General features: G+C 41.6%; 1 long non-coding RNA gene across 2 annotated transcripts in view; it reads right to left on the bottom strand.

The window, feature by feature from the left end:
• Nucleotides 1-730: 730 nt before the first annotated feature.
• Nucleotides 731-23,399, bottom strand: part of LOC120307454 — a 72,481-nt gene continuing 49,812 nt past the window's right edge. For both annotated transcript variants that reach the window (XR_005556547.1, XR_005556546.1), the window contains exon 3: nucleotides 731-1,710. This is a non-coding gene — a long non-coding RNA (uncharacterized LOC120307454). The remainder of the gene's footprint in view (nucleotides 1,711-23,399) is intronic.

Here is a 23,399-nt window from a genome sequence, read left to right as displayed (position 1 = left end):
ACCCTACAGGACAGCTCTGGTCTGTCTAGGACTAGGCAGACCTCCCCAAACAGCTGGAAAGCGACGATTCTTAGGGAGCCCCCAAGGAATATGTCGTGCCGCCGAGACGTTCACTCCTCCACCCGATGTTGACTCCCATCCTGATTGCCATCTGCGGGTCAGCGGGGAGTGGGGGCTTCTGAAACAGTATCTGCTGTCTCAACAGATGTCCCCGGGGCTACAGTTTCTGATTCCCCCTCAGTGTCTCTCTGGTTGCAGCCCAAGGTATTGGTGCAGCCGTGGGGTTCAGGTTTCTCCTCCATGAGAGAGCTGAGGGTTCTTTTCATCAGGTCAATAGCTTTCTTTAGGACCCAGTTCGAGTGCTGTGCATGATTTCCTTCCCCTTCGCTATGGTGCAGGGATTTCTCCATCTCTTGCTTCCATCTGGGTTGGTGGCTGCCCCACCTCAGGGTCACCTTCCTCAATTTCTTTTCCCACTCCTCTTTCCTGCCAATGCCCATCAACCACAGAGGTTTGTGGCCGCGCGTTTCCACCACTACTTCTTCTGAGGAGTATGACATCTCAGATCCTGAGAGCTGGTAGGGTCCCTGATGGCTCCCTTTTCACAGTGGGTTCTTCTTTCCCTGCCCTGTCATCCAACATTGTAGATTTTGCAAAGTCCCCCGGTAAGGGTCTTCCTTCCAGGTTGACTATTACTGCAGATCCTGTCTAATGTAAGGACCCACTTCAACCTCACTTCTTAAGAAAGCAGAACTCTTGGAGACAATTTCTTCCAACAGAAACTTTTATTAAGAGTAGTTGATAGCAGGTATAATAGACAGGATTTGAGATTTCCCACGCAGAGTGATAGATTAAGGTATCCCCAACTTAGACCCCACCCCATAGCCCACCTGTCCTGTATGGGATGGCCAGTTCCCAGGTGTTTAAGTCCATTGTGGGAAAAAGGGAGATAACATTGGCCCATCTCCAGTTCACGCAGCGATGGTCAGCGGCTTCTTCACACCTTCCTCTGAGAGTTTAGAAATAAACCAGGCACTGGGTTACATTCCTTATTTCCTCCCTTGTTCTAATTGACAGTTTGGGAAAATAAAGTTCAGAGAAAGACATAGCGCAGGAAGCAATTTGTTACATTTTAGTGGACACAGAGGCAATAAACGAAGCAAAAGTTTACATTGTAGCAAATAGAGGAAGCAAAAGCAATAACCCCGCAGACACATCCCCCCCTCCCCCTTGGGAGTATGGCAGAACCCAGGGAAAAGGGAGATTTGGTTTTAAGTCAGAGGGGATAGATAGAAATGAAATAGAAATGGGTTCTGACACATTCCTACAAAATGTAAAAGGGCAATTATTATTCTTTCCTCTCCCTGGGAGAAATCTAGACCTACAGCATGCAACTAAAATTTATATGATAAATTAATATGTTTGGTATGTATGTAGCTTTTTTATTTTTTATTGTTTTATCATAGAGAATAAAATACAAAACAATAAAACAAACAAAATGAAACAAAACAAAAGCATACAATCAACCCTAACAACAACAAAGAATAGTGTACAAAAAAAGAAAAAGTGATAAATTTAACATTTACATTTAACATGTAGGATCCACTCTGGCTGGGTGCTGAAAGTGTTTGGTAAGTACAATCCTTGCAGTCATCACCATGTGAAGGAACAGCACTCCAGTTTGTTTTTCAATTGGCTTGTCCATCATACCTAAAAGAAAAGGTTCAGTTTTCATTAAGATTTGTATCTTAAATATTTTTGCATTGTCATTGTTATGTTTATCCAGTATGTTTTCATATATTTGCAAGACCACCGCATATGATAAAATGAACTTGGATTTTGATTACATTTCCAGCACTTATTAGAAATCTCTTTATACATTTTTGCTAGTCTATCTGGGGTCCAGTAACAATGATACATCATTTTGTAAAAGTTTTCTTTCAGACTATAATTTAATGTGAATATTAATCCATTTGTCCATACATTCTCCCATTTATCTAGCATTATATTATACCCAAAAAAATTTGCCCATTTTACCAAACACTCTTTAAAGTATTCATTTTTTAGGTTCATTTTAAGTAACATTTTATATACTTTAGAAATCAAGTGGTCATTTCCAGAACATAAATTAACATCCAATTCAGATTTAGTTCCTGTGAAAACAAAACTTTTTTTTATCAAATTTAAATCTTTCAAAAATTCTATAATTAAACCAATCACAAGCATTTCCTTCACTTACTAATTGTTTTCTTGTCTTTATCTTAAATCCTTTTTGAATATTAATAAGTCTCCATATGTCACCCATTTACATTCTGAAATCATCTCTGTTCTATTCATGCCTAATAGCTAATAGCATGAATCTTAAAACCAGGGTTCACTTTTACTTTGTCATATCACAGATAGGCATGTCCCCCAAATCTCAAATCAAAACCTTTGAGGTTTAACAGCCTTGAATTTTTTAAAGTTATCCAATCTTTTAACCATACCAGACAACAAGCATTATAATATAATCTAAGATCCAGCAAACCCAGACCTCTTCTATCTTTAGAATCTTGTAGCAGACAGCTTATATTTAATTCTTGGTTTTTCATTTTGCCAAATAAATTTAGATATATATTTCTGCCACTGTTTGAAAGTGGAATTTCTAATCAATATTGGTATAGTCTGAAATAAAAATAACATTCTAAGTCAGTGATGGCAAACCTTTTAGAGACCGAGTGCTCCAAAATTGCCCCCATCCCCATCCCAACTCCAGCCTGCCTGCTAGGCCACCCACCACCTCCACGGCCCACCACAGATCACCCAGGCAGCCCAGCAGCACCATGGTGGCCACACCCTCCAACTATGCCCCGCAGCATCATCTGCATGTGATGGAGTGCAAGGGCAGAGTCTTGTCCCTGCTGCCTGGCTACCATGTCCTTGACTGCGCTGCTTCGCGTGGGCCACGCCCGGGGGTGACTCTCCTCTGGGGGGGCTGCTGGTGAGGAGGGGGCTGTGGGAGGAGGCGGGGCTGGGACAACAGTGCATGTGCCCACAGAGAGGGCTCCAAGTGCCACCTCTGGCATGTGTGCCATAGGTTCACCAACACTGTTCTAAGTAGTACATTCATTTTAATTACTGAATTTTTTCCCATTAATGACAAATCTAATTTTTGCCATCTATTTAAATCCAGTTTTATCTCCTTTTATATTTTACCATAATTATTTTTGTAAAGCTTAAAATTTTCCTCAGTGAGAGTCACCCCAAGTACTGTACCTTTTTCACAACTTTAAAACCAGGTTTAAAGTCCAATTTCTTCTGACCTTCCACTTTTATGTTCTTAGTCAGTATTGTCGTCTTTTATTTATTCTAAACCCATTTCTCCAAGCACTTTAATCATCCTCATAGCATGTTCAATGTTCTCTCGTTGGTCTTGCACAATCAATACCAAATCATCAGCAAATGCACGTAATTTGTAATTATGTGCTTTAATTTGTAGTCCTTTTGCTCTGTTCCAACACTAGAATAAATAATAAAGCAGATAAAAGACACCCCTGTCTTGTTCCCTTCTGGATTTCACATGGTTTTGTAAAGTCTCCATTCATCATGATTCGAGTTTTCTGGAGTGTATAGATGGACTTCAGACCCTGTAAAAAGCCCAATCCAAAATCCATCTTTTCCACTACTTTAAACATAAAGGTCCAGTTCAAGTTATCAAAAAAATTTTCTGCATCCAGAAAGACTAATGCAACCTGTTTGTCACTACGTTGTTGTAAATATTCAATTATATTCAAAATTATCCTAATCTTTTAATTGTCTATCAGGTAATAAAGCACACTGGTCTTCATGTATATAATCCTGTAAAAGTTTTTAAAGTCTTTCAGCTAAAATAGATATGAAGAGTTTGTAGTCATTATTAAGGAGAGAAATTGCCTGTAGTTTTTCACAGAATTAAATCCAGTCCATCTTTGGGTATTAAAGAAATGTAGGCATTCTTCCAAGAGTCTGGTATAGGATTTCCCTGTAAGATAGAATTCATTAAGTCCTTCATTGGAAGAAGTAGTTGATCTTCAAAAATTTTATAGAGTCTGCTCGGTAGGCCATCTGGTCCCAGAGCTTTGCCTGTCATCTGCAAATTTGATGATTTCCCCATCTATTCCCTCATCTAAGTCATTTATGAAGATATTGAAGATTACTGGGCCTAAGATGGAGCCTTGTGGTACCTCACTGCTTACTTCTCAATGTAGTACCATTGAGGACTACTCTAAAAGAAAAACTAAGCAGCTGGCAGGAGAAATAGTGTTGATATACAAATTCAAAGAGTAGATGGGGAAAAAAGAGGTTTGTAAGTGAAGGGATTTTATTATGCTTAAGGTTGATATTGGTTGATATTCTTTGGTAGAAGGAAGGACCATGGGACCAATACTTTAAGGAACAAATGGGAATTGTGTTTATAACAAGGCTATGTATTCTACTTGCAATAGGGGCAATAGGGTCACTTGTTATGCTCCTGTCAATACAGTACAGCTTTACCAACAACTTTAAATCTGGACATATGGAGGAACATACAGACATTACCTTTTGGGGAAGAATAACACAAGATTTATGGACAAGTGTCAGAATCTTTTCTGATGCATGAAAAGCTATTGACTATAATCAAGCTAAATGTACTAAGTGTGGAGACAGGCCTACTCACTAAATGCCAAATATGTTTGCACATCCTACCCAACCTGGCACATTCAAAGGATTCTTGCAACCTGGTGTGCTTAAAGATAACCAGACCAATGGATTTTTCAGCATCATTTGAATTCGCTATCAATTGAACCAGATACAAATATGGGTTCAAGTTGATTTTCATGAACTGGAAACCACAATTGAGATTCCCTCAGTATCAAAGACTTATTATTATTATGGATCATCGCACAGTCAGCCAGATGTTCAGACTGGATTTGGCATTTTGTCTACCTATCGAGTCCTTACCCAGGACCTGGGATAGGCAGATGTGGATGTTTGATGGTATTACAGATATCGTCGCAGGATGGAAGCAGTTCCTAGTAAGGCTGCCTTTTGCAATTGACTAATAGCGAATTTGTCAATGCCAATGGTGTTCAAGTGGTGCTCCAGTTGTTTTGGGATTGCACCCAAGGAGCCTATTACTATTGGTACTACCCTTGCTTGTTTTTGCCACAGTCTTTCTATTTCTATTTGTAGGTCTTTGTATTTTGTTATCTTCTCCAGTTCTTTCTCGTCTATTCTGCTGTCTCCAGGCACTGCCACGTCCACTATCCAGACTTTTTTGTCTTTCTTATCGACAATTGTTAAGTCTGGGGTGTTATGTTGCAGGTGCTTGTCTGTTTGAATTCTGAAGTCCCAGAGCAGTTTAATTTTATCATTTTCTATGACTTTCTCTATTTTATGATCCCACCAGTTTTTGCTTACAGGCAAATGATATTTTTTGCAGATCTTCCAATGCACCATTGTTGCTACTTTGTCATGCCGCTGCTTGTAGTCATTATTATTATTATTATTATTATTATTATTATTATTATTATTATTATTAATATTAATATTAATATTATTATTATTATTCTGGCCCAAAAGAATTGTTTCATTTTTAAATGTGAAGCTTGAGAGAACATCACTTCTTATTTTAATTTGACTTGGAAAGAAAAGGACTGTCCAACCAAATGGGCCCTCTATTTCATCATTGTGCCCTAAATTGTATTATTAGATCCCAGTCCGACATTACAAATAAGGAATATGTCAAAGAAATCACTGACAGAATGCGAAAGTTGGCTCATGTCCCTGTCCAGACATGGGCAGAAGCATTGTATGTTGGAAGTTGGTTTTGGGGAATGGTTGATAATTGGAAAAGGATACTGTTCATTGTAGTTTTGGCCTTAGGAGGGTTGTTGTGTTTATCATGCCTTATCCCGCTTATTTAGAGAATTATTAGATCTACTATATCCGGACCAACTTTTGCTGCCACTCCTATCTATAACGATAAGCCAGCTAAAGCAATGATTTTGAAACCTTTACCTTCTGACTATATTCCCCCTTTCAAGAGTCCCTAAGCCTATTTGGCTTTTATATTAAAAAGGGAGGAATGAAGGGATTTTATTATGCTTAAGCTTGATATTAGTAATAGTGATATTAATAATGATATTTTGTAATCAGTGTGTGTGTGTGTGTGTGTGTGTGTGTCTGTGTGTGTCTGTGTGTGTCTGAGGTTTTCGCGGGTGTTTGAAGATGAGGCACGACCACGAACGCGAAGCCAAAAAATAGCAAGGCAGCCCACCATCTTAAACCCCCCTGCAACTCAGACTAACCTGAGCACAACAAAGCCCCCACCCAAACAGAACACTCCCTCAGCCTATCAGAGCACAGCCAACCGCCCAGCCAATCAGAGCACAGCCAAGCCCCTAACCAATCAGAACACACCTCCACCCAATCAGAACACTGCCAAGCTCCCACCCAATCAGTTCATACCCCCACTGGCAGTTAAAAGGAAGAAACAGCTAAGACCACACATTGCTGCCCAAAGGGTGATAAGAACGAATGTGCTGGAATATGAGGGTCGAGGTAGGACCCCTAGTGTGGAGCATTGTGACAACGAAAATACAAATGATTGTGATGTGTGCCAGAGGGGTGGAAGAGAAAAATAACCCGAAGAGCACAGGAAAAAGAATCGATCTAGGAATGTGAAGGACACTCTGACTTGGGGAAGTAAAGGATGTTCCTCCCCTGATTTAAGAACCAAAGGGGATAGGGAGGTGGGTAGTAACGTAAATAAAGGATACAAGGAGGAATCATCAGATGTTGTAAGTGAGGCAAGAATTAGTCAGCTGGGACCCGTCACGAGGTCCATGAGGCAAATGCGGGCGTGGCTACATTTATAAGCAAGTTTCCCCACTAGCTGGTTTATACCCTGACGATGATGGCAGACTTTGAGCCATCGAAAGCTTGGTCATATTTATTAAAACCTTGTTGTTTTACTTCCTGGTGATTGCCTTTTTATTCATCGAAATGTATGTACCAAGGAATCATTATTCTTCAATTTTTAGCATTATTTTTTATACATACATACATACATATATACATACATATATATATACATATATTCATAAGATAAAAACGAGCACCAGGAGGTAAAACAATTAAATGTTTAATAAATAGATAACCTAGCTTTCGATGGCTGTATTGCTGCCATCATCGTCAGGGTGTTAAAAGCCAGAGGGTGGGGGAGCTTGTTTATAAGCACAAACGTGCCTGCACACAGCTCATAGACCTTGTTATGGGGCCCGGTCGATTGATCCTCCCATCACTCATGTCAGATGTATTTCTGAGTTCTAAGTTCCTGCAGCTGATTACTTCTCTGTTGCGCGTGGCTCCTAGGCTGGGAGGCCAGCAGTCCATATCACTTTGCACCAGAGTAACCTGTGTAACTGCAGACCGATCCTGCAATGAAATCCTGGATCCGGCTATCTCCCTCCCCCGTGTCTGATGTATCACTCTCCGGGGGCATACTACCCCATCCGTGCTCCCATCTTCCCCTATAGCCCCCAACCCGCCGCCCTTCCGTGCGTGGGATGCACAGCAGTTCGTTGCGATCTTCGTTCCTGTCAGATTGGCGTCTAATTCAACTCTGCCCTCGAAGGAAATTCCAACTGCGGTCTTTGCGCGTGCGCCCTCACGCGTCCACCATGCTACTCGGGTACGCGTGATGGGACCCTTAATGGGGCGGTTGCAGTCATCATCCACTCCAGGGGTTCCGATCTTCAAACAGGCATCCAAGCCAGGTACAATAAGCGGGTCATCCGGAACGCAAGCACCAAAGTCGCCGCAAGGAGAGCTGTCTTGTTTCACCTCAAGAGTGGGGGGGAGGAGTGCTCTATATCGTTCAGTAGGTCGGACGCAATATCAAGGAGGGGGAGAGGGAAGGGGAGGAGTGTTCGGAGCATCCAGGGCACCAGGGGGTGGGTTGCTGTTGTCAACGAATTTTTCGTTCATCAACGGGTGCGCACAGGAATTGCTAATAGCCGGGGGCACTCCGGATGGTAGGATCGCCCTTATCTCATTGTCTATTTCTTCGTTGGGACAACCGAGATTGCAAACAGTGGGGTGCTTCCTCTGTCTGGAACAAATGCGTGCCTCCCAAGCTTTCATGACCTGGTGTGCAGGATGTAACTCCACACATCAATTAATAGACTTACAGTCCGAGAACCAAGCCTCTTTGAGGAGTCTGCCGCTCTTGGAGGCATCACTAGCAATAACCTGCACCCCATTGAAATCAAACTTGTGTCCAAGCTCTACCATGTGAGTGAGGATCTGCGAATAATGCTCCCCTCTTTTTATTGCCAGCTTGTGTTCCTGTATTCTTTTAGAGGTTTCTCCCATGTAATTACCTGGGCAATCCATACAATAGATTCTATAGATCATCCCAGATTTCTCAGTAACGGGGAGTAGATCTTTCAACCTCATGATACAGGAACGCAAAGTGCAATCTGGTCTATGTGCCACCCTTATTCCATAGGGTGACAATAGCCTAGCCGTGGCTTCAGAAACGTTACTGACATAGGGGAGAGTAATACATGTAATCTGTGGAAGTAACTCCCCAATAGGTGGACTATGGGGAGGTCTGGATAGAGCACTGTGGCGCCTGATGAACTTATTGGGGTATCCATTACGTCTACAGGTGTGGAACAGGTATTTCCTTTCCTCAGTCTTAGCTTTGGCCGTGCTGCAGTGTGAGTCAGCTCTTTTAAAAAGGGTTCTAATACAGCTGACCTTGTAGGCCACCGGATGGTTGCTGTTAAAATGCAAGATCCTATCGGTGTGCATGGGCTTGCAGTAGACCCTAGTAGCAAGGGTCCCATCAGGCTGGCGATGGACCAAGACGTCAAGGAATGCCAGCCTGCCTTGATGTTCCTCCTCCTCTGTAAACTGCAAGTCCACACACACCGAATTAAGTATGCCCACAAAGTCAGCCTTCCGACTCTTTTTGATGACAACAAAGGTGACATCAATGTAATGGGCCCAGAATTTGGGACACTACAGAGCCATCGCTACTTGTTCTATCCACTGCAATACAGCCTCGGCAATAACGCTGGAAATGGGTGACCCCATGGGAGTACCCTTTATTTGCTCATAGGTGTTACCCTGAAACGTGAAGTAGGTCTTGAGGCATAAGCCCAAAAGGTCCACAAGATCTTCCGGGTGAAGGGAATCCTGCGACTCAAAAGCCCCCGCGACTCAAAAGATCTTTAATGGTCGCAAGGGCTAGATCCTGTGGGATAGAGGTGAAGAGGGAGACGATATCAAAAGATACCATCACCTCGTCATCCTCTATCCTTAAGGACCTAATCTTGTCCAGGAATTCCTCTGCCGATCTTACCACCGTCTGGCTATCAATGACCAAGTGGCCGATACAAAAACTCAGCCACTTAGCCAAACCAGACATGGGGGTACCCTTAAAAGATACTATGGGGCAGAGGGGAACCCCTTCTTTGTGCACTTTGGGTAGCCCATAGAATCTAGCGGCCGCCATGTTGCTAGGGCATATCCTCAAAAGGGTTACGTCATCTAATCTTCTACCTCGTTTCAGGGCGTTGAGCGTCTTATTGACTCGATTTTTAAGGGTCACCATGGGGTCCCCACTCACAATCCTGTAGGCCGTAGTGTCCTCAAGCAACCCCGACGCCTTACTGATGTAATGTGCTCTATCCATGACAACCGTAGCTCTCCCCTTGTCAGCTGGAAATATGAGGGTTGCGTCATCCTTCTTGAGCTGGGCAAGAGCTTCCAACTCATTCCTCAATAGAGCTTGGTGGGGTCGATGATTCATAAGTAATACCACCACACGGTGTCTGATGTCATCTCCAACCTCTTCCATACCGTGGACGCGTGAGGGCGCACGCGTGAAGACCGCAGTTGGAATTTCCTCCGAGGGGAGAGTTGAATCGGACGCCACCACACAGTGTCTGATGTCATCTCCAACCTCTTCCATACCGTGTGGTAGCATTGTTCTTTATATATATTTCGAACTCTTTAGTTCTTTTCAACCAGACATACCCTTCTGAGATTCGAACCTGGGCTGTCTGCATGTTAGGCAGCTGTATTAAACCTCTAGGCCACAGGCTCTTTCTCACTTTTGCCAGCTGTGTTAGGGAGGGAAGAAACAGGGGAGGAGTTATCTAGAATGTTGTATGTTACACCCTGTTGACCCAAATACGGGAGAGAGAAATCTTTTGCCTTGTATCAGCTCAAACTAGAGCCATCCACAGGCAGCAGTCACAACTGTGACATCATATACATTCGAAATAGCTATTCCAGTTCTCCCTTCCTTAATTCTTTGCTAGCAATCCAAATTTTAGAAATGTATATGATGTCACAGTTGTGACTGCTGCATATATATATATATATATATATATATATATATATATATATATATATATATGTATGTATGTATGTATGTATGCAAGAAGCTTTGTAGGTGCTTCATATTGGGAAATCAGTTATATACAAGCAAATGTTTCATGTTTTAGGTACAGGTGATTGCTTACATGAAAAGAGCATGGTAAGGTGTAAGGACCCACCCCATGTTGCATCTTAAGAAGACAGAACTCTTGGAATAATTCTTCCAACAGAAATCCTTTATTAAGAGAAAATGGTTGCAGGCGTTTTAGACAGGACTTGGGGTCCAAGCTCTCCAATTCAAGGTTTTAAGGGGTTCCCCAGTAGCCCCACCCAATCAACCCCCTCTTTCAGCGACAGTCTCAGGCATTACACTTCCACCCCCTTTTCATTACTGCCCGGCTGGATGGAGACTTCAAAGAAAACTACATGAAAGGCAATGGCCCCATTCTTATGGTTAGTTCTTTTACAATACACACATTCAGTTCCTTTGAAGTATACTGAAGGAAGTGAGAGCCATAAAGCCCCTTTGTTCACCCCCTTCTCTTCTTCGTATGGCAGAATCCAGAGAAGGCAGAATTGGGGTTTTCTATATTTGATAACTAGAGATGAAATATAATTGGATTCTGACATCCGGCCCCCTCAAAAATAAGAGAGATCCACCTGAAAGAAAACAAAACAGGTGTAAAAGTTATTCAGGCTTGTTAGGATACTCTGTGTGAAACTTTTTTAATAGCTTCGGGGCTCTGACATGACATTTATGGACCCACTCGTTTTGTGAGGCAGGGAGGTGTTTCCATGCAACTAGGTACTGAGTCGCTCCATGATATCTCCTAGAGTCTAGGATTTCTTTTATTTCGAAGTGTTGTTCGCCCTCTACCATGAGTGGAGGTGGGGGGGGGATTTTTGGTCATAAAGCTGACTATGCTCTCTTTTCAGCAAGCTGCAATGAAAAATTGGGTGTATTTGCCTGAGATTTTTTGGTAATACTAATTCTACTGTTACTGGGTTTATGATCCTTTTAATTGGAAAAGGCCCTATATATTTTGGTCCAAGTTTTTTACAGGATTGTAGGGACTTTAGGTATTTTGTAGATAGGTACACCATTTCACCTATAATGAATGATGTAGGCTCAATCCTTTTTTTATCGGCTTGTGCTTTGTATGCCTGCCTAGCTTCATCTAGTGCTTTTCTAACTATTGGCCAGGTGTTTTGTAATTTTTCCATCCATTCTTTCAGTGATGGGATCGTTGGTTCGTTTGGAGTTAATTCTGGCATGGGGTTGAAACTTTGACCGGTGGCTATTTAAAAAGGAGTGTAACCTGTGCTGGAGTGGACTGCATTATTGTAGGCAACTTCTGCAAACGGGAGTAAGTCCACCCACTCGGTCTGCTGGAAACTAAGAAAACATGTTAAATATTGCTTAAGTACGGAGTTCATTTTTTCAGCGGCCCCATTTCCTTGTGGGTGGTGGCTAGATGCCAGTCCCTGAGTGGTTCCTAAGAGGGATAAAAATTCCTTCCAAAATGCAGATGTAAATTGCACCCCCATCAGAGATGATGCGTTGGGGTGCCCCATGCAATCTGTAAATGTGCTGGATGAAAAGTTTTGCTAAGGCTTTTGCAGTGGGAATCTTTTGGCAAGGGATAAAGTGCACCTGTTTGGAAAACAAGTCCGTGACCATCCAGACCACAGTATTCCCATTGCTTTCTGGCAATTCCACTATAAAATCCATGGCTATTTCTTTCCAGGGGGCTGAGGGACTTGCCACTGTTTGTAATAGTCCTGGCGATTTCCCTTGCAACCTCTTTGCAGTGGCACATTTTGGACAACTGGCTGTATAACTTTCAATGTCCTTTTTCATGGATGGCCACCAAAATTGCCGTTTAATTAAGTGTAAAGTTTTTACAAATCCAAAATGCCCTGCTGATTTTGTGTCATGGCAAAGCTGCATGAAAGTGACTCTTTGGGTTGTTGGTATATATAACTTTTCCCCTACCCAAGGCAACCCATCTCTCATTGTGCACACATTTTTCTTTTTCTGGAACCATCCATCTGTTTCCAAACTTTTTTTGAATTCAATTCCAGTTTGGCTGTCCAGTTGTGGTTTTAATTTGGTGTGGGTTCTTGTGGTTACTGGTGCTGCCAGTTGTGACTCTGCCATCATTGGTTTAGAGTCTGTGGCTTGCACGCTGTTATATTGGGGCATGCGAGATAGTGTATCTGCCAGGAAGTTCTTTCTCCCTGGTAAATGTTTGAGCTTAAATTGGAACTGGTGAAAATGCTGGGACCAGCGGGCTTGTTTGGGATTGAGCTTCCTGGGCGCTTTCAGGGCTTCCAAATTTTTGTGATCAGTCCACACCTGGAAGGGGATTTTGTTGCCTTCCAAGAACTGTCGCCACATGAGTAATGCCCAACGTATCCCATATGCCTCCTTCTCCCATACGGGCCAGCGCTGTTCTGTTTCCGTGAGTTTCTTGGATGTATATGCACAGGGTTGCAATACTCCATCATCATTTTCTTGTAATAGAACAGCCCCCACTGCCACATCACTTGCATCTGCCTGTATTACGAAGGGCTTGTCCATGTCTGGGTGTCTTAGTACTGGTTCAGCAGAAAAAAGTCTCTTTAGTCTCTCAAACGCTGCTTGGCACTCCATTGTCCATGTTAGTGGCTGGCTAGGTTTTACTGAGGATGCTCCCTTCGTTTTTAGTAAGTTAGTGAGGGGCAAGGCTATCTGGACAAATGAGGGGATGAATTGGCGGTAAAAGTTTGCAAAGCCCAGGAAATTTTGTAGTTGCTTTCTTGTGTGGGGTGGTGCCCAATTTAATACTGCTCTGACCTTCTCTGGGTCCATTTCAATGCCCTGGGGGGATATGCGATAACCTAGGTAGTCTATCCTTTCCAGTTGGAATTCGCATTTCGAGAGTTTGGCATATAGGTGGGCGGCTCGCAGCTTCTTTAAAACCGCTCTGACAAGGTTGATATGTTCCTCTTTTGTTTCGGTGAAGATAAGAATGTCGTCCAAGTAAACAAGGACACCCTTAAATAGGTGCTCCCTTAGAACGTCATTGATTAATTGCATAAAGACTGCAGTGCCCCCTTATAATCCAAATGGCAAGACTTTGAATTGATAGCACCCCATGGGGCAGTTAAATGCGGTCTTCCATTCGTCCCCTTCCTTAATTCTCACGCAATAGTAAGCTTCCCTTAGGTCTAGTTTAGAAAAATTTTTCCCTTTCGATAGGTGTGACAGCATGTCTTTCATGAGGGGCAGAGGGTATAGGTTGCTTTCACTGATTGTATTCAGGGCCCTATAATCCACGCATAAATGTAAAGAGGCATCCTTCTTCTCTCTAAAAAGGACCGGGGCAGCCACTTTAGGCTTGGCTGGCTCAATGAAACCTCTCTCTAGGTTTTTTTTTATGAATCTTTCCATTTCCTCCTTCTCCTTTGGGCTCATGAAGTATAATCTGGGCTTCGGGAGTTTTGCCCCAGGCTTGAATTCAATGGTACAGTCTGTGGGTCGGTGGGGGGGGGGAGCTCATTCGCCCTCTCCTCACTGAAAACTTCAGCAAGGTCTCTGTATTCCTCTGGTATTTCTGTTAGTCTCTTTTCCTCTCCCATGGATGCTTTTTCTATTCTAGATTCTGGTAGCCTCCCTTGGGGTTTTAAGTCCATAGGGTCCCCCTTCAGGAATTTGATTTCTGTCGTCCTCCAATTAACCCAGGGGTTCCATTTTTTTAACCATTCCATCCCTAGGATCATTGGGCATTCCATGCCTGGGGTCACCACAAACGTTATGTCCTCGTCATGTTTGCCCAGGGAGAGGTGTATTGGTAGAGTGGCTAGGGTAGCTGGCACCCCCCCTGCTATGGATCAATCTAACTGGCCAAATGAGATTGGTTGTTCCAGTCTCCTCGATGGGATGCCCAGATTCCTCACTAGTGTTGGGCTAATGAGGCAGCAGGTGCAGCCAGAGTCTATTAAGGCTTTCACCTTCACAGCTTCGGGCATGGGGGGAATTAATATAGTCACTGTCTTGAGGATGGGTGTGATATGCCCACTTAACAGGGGTTCGCCCTCCGAGCTGTCATCTGAGGCGTCCACTGGCCCTGTGGTGTAGGCTGGAGTTCTTTCCCCTTGGTGAGCAGAAGTGGGGGGGGGTTCCGCAATTTCCATCATTCTCATGGCAGTTTCTTTTGGCTTAGCTGAAGACTTTCCGGATTTGCTGATCGGGGATCTGTCTGGGTTGTGCTGGGGGGCTTTGGAGCGGCATTCTACAGCTCAATGCCCTTCTCTTCCGCACTTGAAACACCCCATTTGTTTCTTGGCTGTAGCCGGTGGTTTCACTGGTTTGTGTGTCAACTCAGAGGGGGAGCGGCTCCATTGTTTTCCTCGGCGGTGTCTCTTCAATATGTTGATCTCTGCTTCCTCTGCCAAGATGTACCATTCCTCAAGTTGGTGTGGGTCCCCTTGGGGCAGGCAAGTGTCATATAGATCATAATTTAGTCCGTCTTTGAAATGGCTAAGGAGGATGTCTTCTGGCCAGTTCAGTTTGCTGGCAATGGCCCGGAATTCTTGTGTATAGTCAGCCACCGGGCGTTTGCCTTGCCTCATCATTTTTATCCTTTCACAGGCTTTGTGATCAGCCAGGGGGTCTTCAAATCGTCTTCTGAGAGAGGACATGAAATGGTTGAAGTTGCTGAGTTCTGGGGCATTGGAGTCATGCAAGTTCACCACCCAATCTGCAGCCGGTCCATCCAGGGCAGACTGCACGATCCGGATGCGGGCTTTATCACTGGAGATGTCCTGCCTGTATTCCTCCATGTAGCTGAGGACTTGGGTTAGGAAAAACCCCAAGCGTGTTGGCTCCCCTTTGAATTTCACCTCCAATGGCGGACGTCTTGGAATGGATCGGTGCCTCCGTTGTTGATGGTAGTGTCTTCCGTCCAGATCGCCATCTGTGGTCTGGTAGGGGGTGGGGACTACTGGATCAGCAGATGTCCCCGGGGTTGCAGGTTCCACTTCCCCCTCGGTGTCTCTCCCTTTGCGGCTCCAGGAGCTGGGGCAGCCGTAGGGCTCAGGATTCTCTTCTCCTAAGGAACTGAGAGTTCTCTTCATCAGGTCGATAGCTTTCTCTAGGATCCAGTCTGAGTACGGTGCCCAGCTTTCTCCCTCTTCACTTGCGTGCAGGGATTTCTCCATCTCCTGCTTCCATTCTGGTTGCTTGGTCCCCCGTCTCAGGGTCACCTTTCTTGATTCCTTTCCCCACTCACTTTTCTTTCCAACGCCCATTGACCAGCGAGGCTTGTGTTCCCGTGTCTCCACCACTTCTTCTCCTGACGAATCTGACCTCTCGGATCCCAACATCTGGCAAGGTTCCAGTTGGGTCAGCAGCTCTCTTTCCAGGGAGTTCTCCCCCTTTCTTGCTCCATTTTCTGACATGGTAAGTTTCTGCAAAATCCCCCGGCAAGGGTCTCCCTTGCAAGTCCTGTCTAATGTAAGGACCCACCCCACTTTGCATCTTAAGAAGACAGAACTCTTGGAATAATTCTTCCAACAGGAATCCTTTATTAAGAGAAAATGGTTGTAGGCGTTCTAGACAGGACTTGGGGTCCAAGCTCTCCAATTCAAGGTTTTAAGGGGTTTCCCAGTAGCCCCACCCAATCAACCCCCTCTTTCAGCGACAGTCTCAGGCATTACACTTCCACCCCCTTTTCATTACTGCCCAGCTGGATGGAGACTTCAAAGAAAACTACATGAAAGGCAATGGCCCCATTCTTATGGTTAGTTCTTTTGCAATACACACATTCAGTTCCTTTGAAGTATACTGAAGGAAGTGAGGGCCATAAAGCCCCTTTGTTCACCCCCTTCTCTTCCTCGTATGGTAGAATCCAGAGAAGGCAGAATTGGGGTTTTCTATATTTGATAACTAGAGATGAAATATAATTGGATTCTGACATCGTTACGGATGGAGCCTGGGATGCTGTGTATGAGTCAACATCTTGGAATTATTTTTCTGTACCTTTTCGTTCCTGATACAAAGACCTGATCTCTTTGTTCTGGAAAGGTATAAAAGGTGGAAGACATCTTCAAAAAAGGAAAAAAAATGGATCCAGGAAATTACAGACCTATCAGCCTGATCTCAATACCTGGGAAGATTCTGGAAAAAAAAAATCAAACAATGAATCAGCGAACACCTAGAGGGAAACAAAGTCATTACTAAAAGCCAACATGGGTTTGTCAAAAACAGATAAGATAAACCTTATTGCATTCTTTGACCAAGTGACAAAATTAGTGGATCAGAGGAATGCTGTGGATATAATTTACTTGGACTTCAGTAAGGCATTTGATAAAGTAGATCACAACAACCTACTACTCCATAAGATAGAAAAATGTGGTTAGACAGCATCACCACCAGATGGATTCATAGCTGGCTGACCGGCCATACTCAGCATGTGGTCCTCAATGGAACTGCATCTACATGGAAGGAAGTGTGCACTGGGCCCAGTGCTCTTCAACATCATCATCAACGATTTGGACGAGGGGATAGATGGGGAACTCATCAAATTTGCAGATGACACCAAGCTGGCAGGAATAGCCAACACTCCAGAAGACAGGCTTAAGATACAGGAGGACCTGGACAGACTTAAATACTGGGCGCTATCTAACAAAATGAAATTCAACAGTTAAAAAAGTAAGGTTCTACATTTAGGCAAGAAAAACCAAATGTACAGGTATAGTATAGGGTAGTAGTAGTAACTGCTACTTGCTCAATAGTAGTAACTGTGAGAGGGATCTCAGAGTCCTAGTGGACAATCACTTAAATATGAGCCAGCAGTGTGCTGCAGCTGCCAAAAAGGCCAACACATTGCTGGGCTGCATTAACAGAGGGATAGAATCAAGATCACATGAAGTATTAATACCACTTTACAATGCCTTGCTAAGGCCATACTTGGAATACTGCATCCAGTTTTGGTCACCATGATGTAAAAAAGATGCTGAGATTCTAGAAAGAGTACAGAGAAGAGCAACAAAGATGATTAGGGGACTGGAGGCTAAAACATATAAGGAAAAGTTGCTGGAATTGGGTATGTCTACTTTAACGAAGAGAAGGACGAGGGGGGATATGATAGCAGTGTTCCAATATCTCAGGGGCTGCCACAAAGAAGAGGGAGTCAAGCTATTCACCAAGGAGCCTGAAGGCAGGACAAGAAGCAACAGATGGAAACTGATCAAGGAGAGAAGCAACCTAGAACTAAGGAAAAACTTCCTGACAGTTAGAACAATTAACCAATGGAACAACCTGTCTCCAGAAGCAGTGAATTCTCCAACACTGGAAGTTTTTAAGAAGAGACTGGACAGCCATTTGTCCGAACTGGTATAGGGTTTCCTGCCTGCGCAGGGGGTTGGACTCAATGACCTCCAAGATCCCTTCCAATTTTTTTATTATTATTATCTTTCCTGGTTGTTGCCTTCATCTCTCTACCAGCCACGAAGAGAGATGGGGTCACCCAACTAGAGTTTTGATCAAAATAAAAGTTGTTTGCTTGCTGAAACCTTGTCTCAGGAGTTTCTTTGGCTCTTTTAAATTCCTGAGTAATGCTGGGACAATTGTGAGGCTAAGTGGAAAACCTTACATAAGCTTTTAACATAGAAAGCTGAGAATTGTATGCAGAGTGCAGAAGAAATAGATATAAAGTCTTTTCAAGTTAATAATATATACAATCTGTTTGGTAGAAGTTCAATATAGTTAAATCAGTAACTCATTTTCTCAGTAATCTAAAAAAAACTTGTTGCTGTTTGTCTTTTCCATATGGAATGATTAATTATTTCAAGACATTCCTCCGGTGTTATTAAATTGGTTAGCGTCCATGAGGAGGGAAAGTATCTAAATTCCACCACACAGCCAGCAATTAACATGCAAAAAGTAAAAAGAAAAAAACATTGCAAAGCATGAAGAGGCATCCTTGAAGACATCGGCTGTGCAGATATGATGTCAATTGTCTTCTTTGGCAAACTTACCAAGGAGAAGAAATTCACTGAATATTCACCCCCCACCCCCGGCCAAGGAATGCTGTCCAAGACATTTCTCTTTTTAAATGAACATTAAAAATATTATCTTCTTTGCAATGCTGAAAATAGATCAAATAGATCAAAAGTTTCTTCTTCCTTTCCTATCATATTATTCTTGAGCACTGGAAATATGCTTAGAGGTCTTGCCATTACTTTTAAGTGCTGCTGTGTTAATTCCTTCTCAAGAGATTGTGAAAGTACTTCACACATCTATAACTGAAAGATAGAAACATACGGCTGCTGAATATGATAACAGATAAAAGTTCCAACCTTAGGAAGTGTTTTTATTTTTGAAGAAGGCAGTGGAAAACCAAAAATCCTTGCCAAGAAAACTGCGGGGACTAATCTCTAGAAGTCAATGCTAACTTGAAGGTACCAAAAAGAAAAAAGAAACTTAAGCTAAGAATTTTGTTCATTTATTCATCAAATTTATTAGCTGCCAGTCTCCCGTTCAAGGCAACTCTGAGCAGAAAGCAATTTAATTTCAGTTCTTATCTAAAGTCTATTTTTATTTTAAAACACTATTTTGAAATTTAATAAGAAATTGTACATTTTTATTTAACTTTTCATCAGAAGTTAATAATGTCTGATCAAACATAGTCTGTTCTTTGTAAACTCCATACTGTTTAATATCTTTATCATATCTGACTTGCATTTATAAATGTTACCATCATGTTAAATCAATGCCCTGATTTTCCATCTCTTGCCTGGATTTTAAGTTCCCTTCAGAATTTAGAATATCTTTGTATGTCCATATTTTATCGAGACTGACTAGATTTGGATGTACGAAGGCTTCCATTGTTGAAAGCCATCCTGGAATTTTTAAATAAATTTTACATTTATTTTTCCCAAATTAATAATAATGCATTTCTGATGTAGAGGTTTTGGAAGTATTTATGGATTTTATTTTTTTTCCCATACCATAGAAAAGCATGGCAACCAAGTTGGCAACCAAGAGTTATCCATTCTTTTATCCATGTTAATACTGCTGCTTGATAATATACTGGGGAAAAAATAGAAGCACTAATGACAGAGAATGAAACATTAGAACAAGCTAATCAAAACATTAGAACAAGCTAATCAAAACCTAGAAGCGGTCACTTCTTTGGAAATGGAAAAGGTGGTACAATATTTGAGATTCCAGAACATACCTGAAGATAAAGAGGAAAATATAGCAGAAGTGATTATTAATCTATTAGCAGAGGCCCTAGAAATGGAAAGACCGGAGATGCAGCAAGAAGTGGATGAAATATTTAGAATTAATTCAAGTTACGCGAGGAAACACAAATTGCCCAGAGAAGTCCATGTAAGATTTATGAAGAAAACAATGAGGGATGAGATATTAAGAAGAGTTAGAGATGATCCATTACAATATAAAGATAAAGAAATAGTAGTGCTGAAACAGATTCCCAAGAGAATAAGGGATACTCAAAGACAATATCATTTATTGACTACAAAGCTGATTGCAAGAGGAATAAATTTTTGGTGGCTGATGCCAGAAGAGATTTTAATCAATTGTAATAACACAAGATATCATTTGAACTCAGTGTGGAAGGCAGAGGATTTTGATGAAAGATATAGAGCATTTCTGGGAAAAAGAACACCATATCAACAAGAGGATGGAAAAAGCCAGAAACAGACAAAACAAACAATAGAGGAAACTATTACACAAGTGGAAGAAGAAAAAGAGAAGATGAATCAAGAAGATGAGGGAATAGTAAGAAAGCAGAGGATTACAAGATGAACAAGACCTAAATATAAGTAAACCAAAATGGAGAAGGAAAATTGAATTTTTTTCAGTGAATATAAATGGATTGAATTCCCCATCAAAAAGAAAAAGAATTTTCAAATAACTACAGAAATTAAACATTGATATAATTTGTTTGTAAGAGAAACACATAAAAAAACAATATCATAAATTTTTAGAAAATCCAAAACTTGGAAAACTTTATTATACATCAGCTCAAAAAAAAAAGAGTAGTTATATATGTCAAAGAGATAATAGAAGCCAAAATGATTTATGCAGATGAAGAAGGAAGAATATTAATGGTAGAAATATTTTTAAATCAAAACCAGATACTTTTGATAGCAATATATGTGCCAAATAACAAACAAGAAGAATTTTATCAAAACCTTCACAGGAAAATAGTAGAAATGGAATATCAAAATATATGCTTAATTGGGGATTTCAATGCAATACTAGAAGGGACATTAGACTATAAAAGCAGTAAATGAGGGAAACAAGGAAGAAAAAGATTACCTAACATGATAGAGGAAATTGGTATACAAGATATCTGGAGAGAAACGAACCCAGGAAAATCACAATACACATTTTATTCTAATAGTCATAAATCTTGGTCCAGAATTGATATGACTCGGATGATGCCTAAATTAAGGATTAATATGCAGGAAATTGAAATAGAATTAGGTACCTAGGCAGATCATAATCCCTTAAAAATGGTGTGAAAAGGAATGCAGAGAAAATTAAGATGGACTTTGAATCAATCTATATTAAAAGAGAAAGAATTGGACTTCCGGTGGATCAAGCAGCTACGATGGCTGCTTTTCACAAAGCAGCCCATTCCTGAGTTGTGTAAAAGCCATGGGACTTTGACAATCAGCTGTCCCGCGGCTTGAATCTCTTCCCTGAGAGAAAGGGAAGAGAAGAGCTGCTCAGGTAGAGGTAAGAGCTCCCCTGGATCCCCATAATTTTGGGGATCGGAGGATAGAGCTCCCTCGGAGCCTGAGCCAACTCCTCACTCCAGGGTGTCTTTGTCCCGAAGTTCTGGGATGAAGCAAGGCGCCGCTCCCACATCTGCTTTTTTTGGAGGCTTGTGAGTATCCAAATGCAGATGGAGCAGACCAGGAGAAAGTGGATTTAAGATTGATTGTGACTTTAACTCCTGCAAGCATCTTTCCCCCCCTTTTTTTGTTTCCTTTCCCTTTTGAAGAAAGTGAAAGTGAAAGGCAAAATGGCGACTGTCTTTCTTGTTTGACTTTGTATCAAAGTTAAAAGTTCATGTTTTAAATATAGAGGCAAGAATTTTGTTCCTCTTTCCTTTTTTCCCTTCTTTCTTTCTTTTTATTATTATTTAAAGAACTGTGATATTATAGAGGCAAGAACTTTGCTCCTTTGAACTTAACAGAATGGCTTCAAAACGTTTGGTCTCTGTCCCTAAAGCTTCCATCGCCTCCCCAATGACTCAGCCTGTTTCTCAGTCTAAACCAAAATCACCCCCACCCTCTCCTCCTCCTGCAATCTCTCTCAAAGACTTACAAGAGGCTTTTAAAATGACTGCTTTGGATATTAAAGAGGAGGTAAAAGATCTTATAATTGCAGAGAGGGCTATTACAGAAGAATTATTGGAGAAAAAGAACAAGCAAGTCAGAGAAGACATACTATTTGCATTTTCTGGTCTTGCCCTGCATATTGAAAGGATTGACGATAAAATGGAAGAGATTACTGAAAATGCAGCAAAACTGGAATTTAGAATGGAGGAAGTGGAGAATAAGATAGAAGTTACACAGGATGAACAAACTATTTCACAATACAGAGAAATGGAGTTCGCATTGCATATCCGAGGATTGAAAGAAAATTCCCAGGAAGATTTGAAGATGCTTATTGTTAGAGATATTGCTTTTAATCTTGGATGGAGACCAGAAGTAGTTGGGAATGAGATAGAAAAAATCTTCAGAGTCAACTCACGGGTTGCCAGACAGAGAAATTTACCAAGAGATGTGGTTATTTACTTTTCCAGAAGATCTATTCGTAATGAAATTATACAGGCTTTTTATAAAAAGAGGTTTCAAATTGCAGCTCAAGATGTGATAATTTTAAAAGAAATACCTCCAAAAATTTTAAGAGGTAGAAAAGATTTTACTTTTCTGTCTGATGAGTTAAAACGTCGTCAAATCCAGTTCAGATGGGAGATTCCAAGAGGAATAGTAGTGAATTATGATGGAATACGTTACAGATTAACTACAGTTTTAAAGGCAAGAGATTTCTATCACTCTATTCTAAAGGCAAGACCATCTTCACCTCCACAAACAAAGATAATTGAAGAGCCCTTTATGGCAGGAGCTTCCTCATTGATGGTCATGGAACAAGTGGTGTTGCCTGTACAGAATCTTGAGATAAAAGATCAAAGGATGACACAAGCTGCCCATAAACGCAAAGAAAAAGAGCAGCAGCAGAAGAGTGGTGATAAAGTAGAAGGAATGGTTACTACAGAGCCTGTGGGAGGGGCAAGACCTAAAAGATCTTCGACAGTTGATCTTCAGGCTATGCTACAAAGGCTTCAGGCCAGTGTAGATGGCCAAGTTCCTGACCTGGAATGTTAATGGCTTAAACTCACCTCAGAAACAGAGAACGATCTTCTACTATTTGAAACAACATAATAATGACTTGATATGTTTGCAAGAGACTCATATAACTTCAAAGGACTCAAAATATCTGACAAATTCTCGTTTGGGGTCACATTTTATAGCTCCAGGGAAAAAAAGAGGGTGTTGTAATTTATGTGAAAAAAAATTTATCGGCTAAATTAATTGAGGTTGATCTTGAAGGAAGATATGTCTTTGTGGAACTACTGTTACAAGGCAAGAAAGTTCTTATTGTTGGATTATATGCCCCTAATCAACAACAGAAGCAATTTTAAAAGCTTTTGCATGGGAAGATATCCCAGTTGGATTATAAATCTGTAATTTTGATGGGTGACTGGAATGGAGTTTTGGATAAAACTATAGATAAAAAGAGCTCTTCAAAAAATTTCATTCAAACTAAATTACCCAAAACTGTTTTTGATTTGAAAGAAGAGTTGGAACTTATTGACATTTGGCGAGAAAGGAACACAAGTGATAGAGATTTTACCTTCTATTCGGATAGACACCAGTCATTTTCAAGGATTGACTTCTTTTTGATTACTAGT

The sequence above is a fragment of the Crotalus tigris genome, unplaced genomic scaffold, assembly GCF_016545835.1.
Source record: "Crotalus tigris isolate CLP2741 ecotype Arizona unplaced genomic scaffold, ASM1654583v1 scf7180000017782.1332974, whole genome shotgun sequence".
NCBI classification, from domain to species: domain Eukaryota; kingdom Metazoa; phylum Chordata; class Lepidosauria; order Squamata; family Viperidae; genus Crotalus; species Crotalus tigris.
This window is presented reverse-complemented; position numbering and strand designations above follow the sequence as displayed.